The sequence below is a fragment of the Dermacentor silvarum genome, chromosome 10 (assembly GCF_013339745.2).
Source record: "Dermacentor silvarum isolate Dsil-2018 chromosome 10, BIME_Dsil_1.4, whole genome shotgun sequence".
NCBI lineage: Eukaryota > Metazoa > Arthropoda > Arachnida > Ixodida > Ixodidae > Dermacentor > Dermacentor silvarum.
In genome coordinates this window covers 82,312,181-82,320,457 of record NC_051163.1, presented here as the reverse complement: position 1 = coordinate 82,320,457, position 8,277 = coordinate 82,312,181, and positions in this window count along the sequence as shown.

Below are 8,277 nucleotides of genomic sequence, written 5' to 3'. Positions count from 1 at the left end.
CCAGTCGAAGGTGCTTTGGAACGACTAGGAGGAGCTCCGGGCCATCAGGACGAACACTACGACGGTATAAAGTTCCATCGCGCAAGGTGAACATCCGCAGAGACGGGTCATTAGGAGAGGAGCTTAGGCGGTCCATAAGTGTGCGAAGAACAGGATCTTGGCGTTGCTCGTCGCCAATATGGAGAAACCCGGAGAGGGACAGAATACTGATGTCCGAGTCTGCATCGGTATCGTCCGGTTGATCCACGGGATTGCGGGACAGGCAGTCAGGGTCTTTATGCGGGCGCCCTGACTTATACATAATAGAAAATGTATATTCTTGTAGACGTAATGCCCAACGTGCAAGTCGTCCAGTTGGGTCCTTCAAAGAGGAGAGCCAGCAGAGGGCGTGATGATCGGTTACGACGCAGAAGCTCCGACCGAAAAGGTACGGCCGAAATTTCGCGACCGCCCATACCAGCGCGAGGCATTCCCTCTCAGTGATGGAGTAATTTCGCTCGGGCGTGGAAAGAAGTCGGCTTGCGTAAGCGATGACACGGTCGTGGCCCTGTTGACGTTAGCGAGGACAGCGCCGATGCCATAACCACTCGCGTCAGTTCGTACTTCAGTAGGCGCAGAAGGGTCAAAGTGTGACAGAATCGGGGAGGTTGTAAGCCGCTCAATCAGGGTAGAGAAGGCGTGCTCCTGCAGTGGTCCCCAAGAGAAAAAGGCATCTTTCTTAAGAAGGTCAGTGAGAAGGCGAGCGATGTCGGCAAATTGTTTCACAAATCGCCGGAAATAAGAGCATAAGCCCAGAAACCTACGGACATCGTTTGTTGAACAAGGTACAGGAAAATTGCGCACGGCGTGGACTTTCTGTGGATCAGGTTGGATTCCGGCGGCGTTTACGAGATGGCCGAGCATGGTAATTTCACGGCGACCGAAATGGCACTTGGAGGCGTTTAGCTGAAGGCCAGCCCTGCGAAACACGGAGAGTATGGTCGTGAGGCGCCTCAGGTGGCTCTCAAAGTTTGACGAAAACACAATCACATCGTCGAGGTAACAGAGGCATGTAGACCACTTCAAGCCGCGCAGCAGAGAGTCCATCATGCGCTCGAATGTAGCTGGCGCATTGCATAATCCAAAGGGCATGACTTTAAATTGGTACAGACCGTCCGGTGTGACGAAGGCGGTTTTCTCGCGGTCCATCTCATCGACGCTAATCTGCCAATAGTAGGAGCGGAGGTCAATTGATGAAAAGTATTGGGATCCGTGAAGGCAGTCAAGAGCGTCGTCAATGCGAGGCAGGGGATAAACGTCCTTCTTTGTTATCTTGTTGAGGTGACGGTAGTCAACGCAGAAGCGCCACGAGTTGTCTTTTTTCTTTACTAAGACAACCGGTGATGCCCACGGGCTACTGGAAGGTTCAATGATGTCCTGGTCCATCATCTTGTCGACCTCTTTCTGGATTATGGCCCTTTCTGTGGCGGAGACAAGATACGGCCGCCTATGAATGGGGCTGGCGTCGCCGGTGTTGATGCGATGCGTGACAACAGATGTCTGACCAAGTGGACGGTCGTCCAAATTAAAGATATCCCGATAAGATGACAGGAGGTGATGAAGAGCTGTTCTTTGTTCGGAAGGAAGGTCAGGGGCGATCATCTTACAAACATCGTCCGCAGGTGTCGAGCACGAAGGAATGGGTGACAAAGGTGCGTCGGTACTCAGGAAGGATTCGGAGGCCAAAGAAGAAATCTCAAATTCTTCCAAAGGAGTGATAAGTGCGACGGCAATGCCGTGTGGTAGCACATGCGTCGAAAATCCCAAACTGAGGATGGGCAGCCGAGCGCAGTTTTCGAGGATCCGGATTAAGGTGCTCGGTAGGGCAATATTTCTTGACAAACCACGTCAGTAAGCGGAGACACGATGTACTCGCCATCAGGTACGGGAGGACAGGGCATCAGGAGGACATTGGTAGCCGCCTGTGGAGACAGCCTTGCAAACTAAGCAGAACATAAGCGGGGTGAAGCACAAGTTGTTGCGTCTGCGTCGGCAGCAAGCGGCAGATCCAGCTGTACAACACCTACGGAGCAGTCAATTTGGGCAGAGTGTTTCGAAAGGAAGTCGAGGCCGAGAATTAGGTCGTGTGGACAGTGCTCGAGGACGATAAATAAAACAACGCTATAATGGCCCGCAATGATCACACGTGCTGTGCACATTCCAAGAACAGGTGAAGTACTCCCATCGGCGACGCGCACAGTGCACGGTACGGCGGGCGTCAGAACCTTTTTGAGCCTTCGGCGGAGAGCAGCGCTTTTAACCGAAAGCTGCGCTCCTGTGTCAACGAGATATGTAACAGGAACACCATTAACTTCAATGTCCAGTAGGTTTCCACGTGTAGGCAGGGTCAACAGAGGATTTGTGGGCCTGGTCGAAGTTGCAGCTTCACCTCCGGGAGCTGCACCGCCTTGTTTCCCGAAGGGAAGCGACCGGTTGCAGATGGGGACGAAGAGCGGTGAACGAGAGACGAACGGGACCGACGGCCTTGCGGAGACGGGGAGCGGCTGGATCTTGGTGGAGCACTGTCAGCGTTGATGTTCCTAGGCGGCGTGTAGGGCGAGAAAGTGCGATTGTCTGGTACTTGACGGTAATGACTCGGAGACGACCACCGAGGAGACGACGACCAGCGATTACGGCAATGACGGGCGATGTGTCCAGTACCGGAACAATTAAAACAGATGGGTCTGTCATCCGGTGTGCGCCAGTCAGCGGGGTTGCGGCGGAGTGGCAGAAAGCGTTGCGTCTGGGAGCGAGCGGCCGGAGAAATCTGGTAAGTGTTCGTATGGCGGACCGAGCAGAGAGATGGAATGCCCAAACTCGCTATTTCTTCCCGAACGACCGCTTGTATAAGCGAGATAGCGGGCACACTTTTCCGACAGTCGGAACGAATTGGAGCCGGAGCCATGGCCTCAAGCTCACGGCGAACGATACGCGTTATATCTTCTGATCCTGTCGGCTGAACGAACCGCGGCGGGTCCTCGCACGAAGATGTCGCGGCGGTATTGGGCAGTCTGTCGAAATGTTGAGGGACGCGGCGGCCTTTCACTTGTTCGAAGCGCCGGCAGTCCTTTATAATTGCATCCACAGTGGCACAATCCTTACACATCAGGAGATTGAAGGCGTCGTCTGCAATACCTTTTAGTATGTGACCAATCTTGTCCGCCTCAGTCATGGTGTTATCAGCCTTGCGGCAGAGAGCCAGCACATCCTGTATGTACACGACATAGGATTCTGTGGCCGTCTGAGTGCGGCATGCAAGTTCTTTTTTTTGCTGCCAACTGACGACCCACAGGTCTGCCAAACAGGTCGCGCTTTTTTTCTTTGCAGACATCCCAGCTTGTTAGGTCAGCTTCATGCGTATCCTACCATTACTTCGCAGTTCCTTTCAGATAAAACATCAGGTTTGCTAGCATCATTGTTGAATCCCACCTGTTGTTGTCGCACACTCGTTCGTACATCGCAAGCCAGTCCTCGACGTCGGTGTTGTCCGTGCCACAAAATGTCCCCGGGTCCCGCAGATGAGTGAGGATGACCGTTGGCGTGGACTGCTGAGGCGTTGTCGGTTGTGTCGGTTGATCTGCCATTGTGGCAGATGACGTCCACTGCGAAGTTCCGTGATTGTACCCCGCACATCCACCAAAATGTTGCAGGAAGAAATCAGGCCCACGAGTGTAGAAGGATGTATATTTACAAGCGAAGAAATATGGCGTTCAGGCAACGGCCAGAGTCTTCGTCTTCCTCTCGTTTGCGTCACCTTCTTTCTCTTCACCATAACAATATCTTTAACCGGTGGGATTGAATAACTAATTAGCTTATACCTGAAACATATATTGCAGAGCTAGAATGTGTTGGCTGCAGAACTTGATAATGACAGTATTGTTGTCATTTGCAGGAGTCTGAAATTGCAGTGCCAGGGGCCTCTATTATGCTGCAACCTGCAAATCAACCATCGCAGGCCGTATGCAATCAAGTAGGGTCCTCAATCTTTGCTAACTTCTATTTGCCTGGCATTATATATACATGCAAGGAAAATAATAGGTGGCTCAAATGTACTGAGGATAAGATCAAAATACCTAGGACATTGGCAGATATATGATAAACTTTATTTCTACTACCGTATTCACTAAGAAGTAGGTCAACCACTAGTATACGTTCACCCCTATATATTGACCTCACAGAGGAAGAAAAAATATTTAAATATAGATTGGCTTTAATCTTATGATAACCCACCATAATGTACAATATAGTGTGGATTCCCAAATGTAACTTAAATACGATGCAGCTTTTCAGCCATCTCTCTTGTGCTCAGCAACGTGCTGCCGATTTTTTTGTCTTGCCCTTGCGGCGGTGGCCACAGCGGCCCTATAAAAATGACAGCTATGAACATGGCAGACATTTTTTTTTATCGCAAGCTCGGCTACTAGCTGTGGCAGTCGATGCCAAAGCTACATCCTTGTCAGAACTTCAGAAGTCATTCTCGTGAGATGTATCATGGCTGTCCTTGGCATCCCAAACGACCTCCTCAGCACCATTGAGTACAATCTGTGTGCAGCATTTCTGAAATCCAATCTGGGTTGTTGCCGCTGGTAGGCATATTACGAATCCTTTACCCGTGTCACAACTTTGCAGAGACAAGAGCCTTCTTGTGGCGTTATGGCGGCATCGTAGCTTGCCGATTGGTCTCTGCTACCCCGCAGAACCCGTGTCTCGAAAAACCAGAAAGCATGCTGCTACTCTTTGCGCAGTAGATGGACAAATTCCTCCCGCATTTTGTCTCCTAATTGTTTGTGTGCTCATTTTTCTAGTATATGTTTAACCGGTGGGATTGAATAACCAATTAGCTTATACCTGAAACACATATTGCAGAGCTAGAATGTGTTGGCTGCAGAACTTGATAATGACAGTATTGTTGTCATTTGCAGGAGTCTGACATTGCAGTGCCAGGGGCCTCTTATGCTGCAACGTGCAAATCAACCATCGCAGGCCGTGTGCAATCAAGTAGGGTCCTCAATCTTTGCTAACTTCTATTTGCCTGGCATTATATATACATGCAAGGAAAATAATAGGTCGCTGAAATGTACTGAGGATGAGGAAATACTTGTTAATGACAGTATTGTTGTCATTTGCAGGAGTCCGACATTGCATTGCCGGCAGTTTTTGCTGAGGTTAATGGCAAGCTGAGTTTCTCTTTTGTTATTGCGATAGCAATTATACGGAAAGTCCAAGCTAAAATTTCCTGCTGTCGATGTGGTGGCTCGTGCATTAAGGTCCAAGTGCAATAAGATCCTATCAAGAAAAAGCATTTGAGAGAGTGCACAGTCTTCATACGGGCGGGGTTGGGATGACACTGAGTCTGCCCAAGTGGGAGGGCGCAAGTCGCTGGTGAAGCATGTCTGTTTTCTAGTCAGCCTAGCCTGCGGTGGTCAAGTTATTGCTTCTTGCTGCAGACGTAAAAAGGGGCCTGGGTGCGCCCTAACCTAGAAGTTTTCTGCAGTATTTCTTAAGTTTGAGTGAGCCGAGATGGCTCTTCACTTTGTATCGGTCTCTCCGCCGGCATCCCTGGATTTCTGCATACCTAATGTTGCAGCTCACTCTATCTCAAGGAAGTAAGAAGCTACTCATCGAGTGAGGTGTGTTAGTGTTTTGCCTGTGTGTGCTGAGACCGTGCTGATTAATTTAATTAGTATGAGAAGGTTTGCTGCAATACGTGGGGCCGATTAAACTACTAACTATTTTATAGCTGTTAGATGCTTTGTTATCGCTATCACTGTTTTGCCTTTCAAGCGAAACTGACTTTTGTTAAATGAAGAAACATATACTATTCTGCTTGCTTCTGTACAAGTGTATGCCATTATGGGATGGATGGTTGGGCTAGTTGGTATTGTACTCCAAGAGAAACAGTGCAGGAATATCGAGACGAAAAAAAGAGGTGACACATGCATGTGTAACTTAAGTATAACATTTATCTTTTTTTGTGAGGGTGCATGGTGCACAGGCTTGAAAAGTGTTTTGGAAGTAAATTGAATAGTTCTACTTTATTTGATTAAAACTGAGTAATTGGAGCATGCCTGGGGCAAAAATATTTGTAGCATTTGTGTATAGTGATAACCTATAACAGGTTTTTTTGCCAGCCTTAGTTGAAGCATGAATGCCCTAATTGTACAACTGCATGTATTGCTGTGCGTGTGTTATGTACAGCTTGACAGCATGGCTTCCTTTTGTGAAAGAATTATAGGCTCCATCACATGAAAATTCATTGTCGTCCGGTGTGTCCGAAAGACTGTACCAAGAGTGGTCGATTGCGCAAACATTTAAAAATACACGTAAGAAATGCTTCGATGTCAGATTTTTCAGGTAGGCTCCTGTAAACAAAGCAAATTGCTTTGATGAGAAAGTTTGACGGACTGGGTGGGAAATAGAACCTGGTACCCCGGGGTGCAAAACAAGCATGCTTACCTAATGTTATGGCGGCTCTTTGGTACGCGCTGACCTAAATTAAGGTGTGCCTATTGCGTGTGCCATATTGCGCGCGTCACATTGAAGCCATTTGGTTGACTAAAGGTGCTTTCAGGTTCCCACACGTAAACAGTCCTAATGTGTCTCTGCCGTCCTTTATTGCAGGTACACCTAGGAAATGGTGTGTTCGTTGACAAGGAGAGAAGGGACTTACTCCAGGGCCGTGGCCGGGACTCCCTGTTCTGCAAAGAACTGGCGAAACTGGTGTGGGAAATCCCGGCACTCAGGGGTAGGAGCGTCACGGGGGCTCTTTGTCGCCGCTTTCTTAAGGACACAAATGCTGTTGAAAAATCGGCTTTAAGCCCCCATAAATTGCAACCTGTAGGTAGTAAGTATCATTCACATTCAAGTTTATTTTTGTAATGGTTGTAGCAATGCATGTATAGCACCGAAATGATTAATTTTTGAGACGCATTCCATGCATACCTTAGAAGATGTGCCCCTGAGGAAGATAAAAAGTTGCGGCTCTCCAAAATGAATATATACCTGGCAGATATGCTGAGGGATCTAAAATAAGCATGCAATAGTCTACACATACAGGGTGTTTCAGCGAACACTTTCAAAAATTCTTAAAGGTTGCCTGTGGCAGATAGCACAATTGTAGCTCATGAGCTGGTCTGCTCGATGAGGCGAACATTACTTGCACAAGAAATCGAAAGGCATAATCAAATAATTAACAGAAATTAAGTGATTAAGTTTAACTAATTACCTTTTGGCCCATATTGCAATTCACAAATTGTAGCCGTGGAGTTCGCAAGGCGGATACACTTGGAACGAATTCCCGGGATGACGCCAGTTTCGAGATATTAATTCCCGAACATTGCGGAGAAATGCATTGGCGTTCCAGTTGAGTTCTTAACAAAACGTCGCTTTATGCATTGAAGCACAAAATTAACTGAAACGCCAATGAATTTCTCTGCCAAGTTGGGGAATTATCTCGATACTGGTGTCATCTTGAGAATTAATTCTAAGTGGATCCGCCTTGCGAACTTCACAGCTACAATTTGAAAATTGCAGTATGGGCCATAAGGTAATTAGTTGAAAACTTCATCAGTGAATTTTTTTATTAGTCGATTATGCATTTCAATTTTTTGGGCAAGTAATGTCCGCCTCTTCGAGTAGACCAGCTCATTAACTAAAATTGGGCTATCCGCCACAGGCAACCTTAAATAAATTTTGAAAGTGTTCGCTGAAACACCTTGTATATGTAAATGCAGTAAACCTCCTTAATTTGAAGTTGTAGGGCCCATTCAAAATCTCAGGATTAAGCAAACAATAATACGATCCAGACTAAAATTTAATTACAATTTTTGTTGCTACTTTTCTTTGCTACAATGTGGTACTTTTATTTTACGAACTTTGGATTACTGAAAGTAAACAGTGATGCTGGTTTGTCGCATCCAGTAGTTCGTGGTTTCGAAGGTAATGTTTGCGAGCAGGCCAACTACCGTATTTACTTGCATAATGACCGCATCCCTGAACTGTGTGGCATAAAAATTTGTCCCCCCCCCCCCCCCTTCATGCCCGGATAACACCCCGTACGTACCGTCATAGCAGGTAACAACGGCATTAACGACACGCGTTCACTATTTTAGGCACCTATTGCGCACCGTGCTTTAACCCTTTTGTGGTCCATCACGTGAATATAGGCTACGCGAACAAATCAGAAATGGTCTATGCGCCATATATTTACGGCGCTGGCTGCATCTCAAGAAGTGCTTT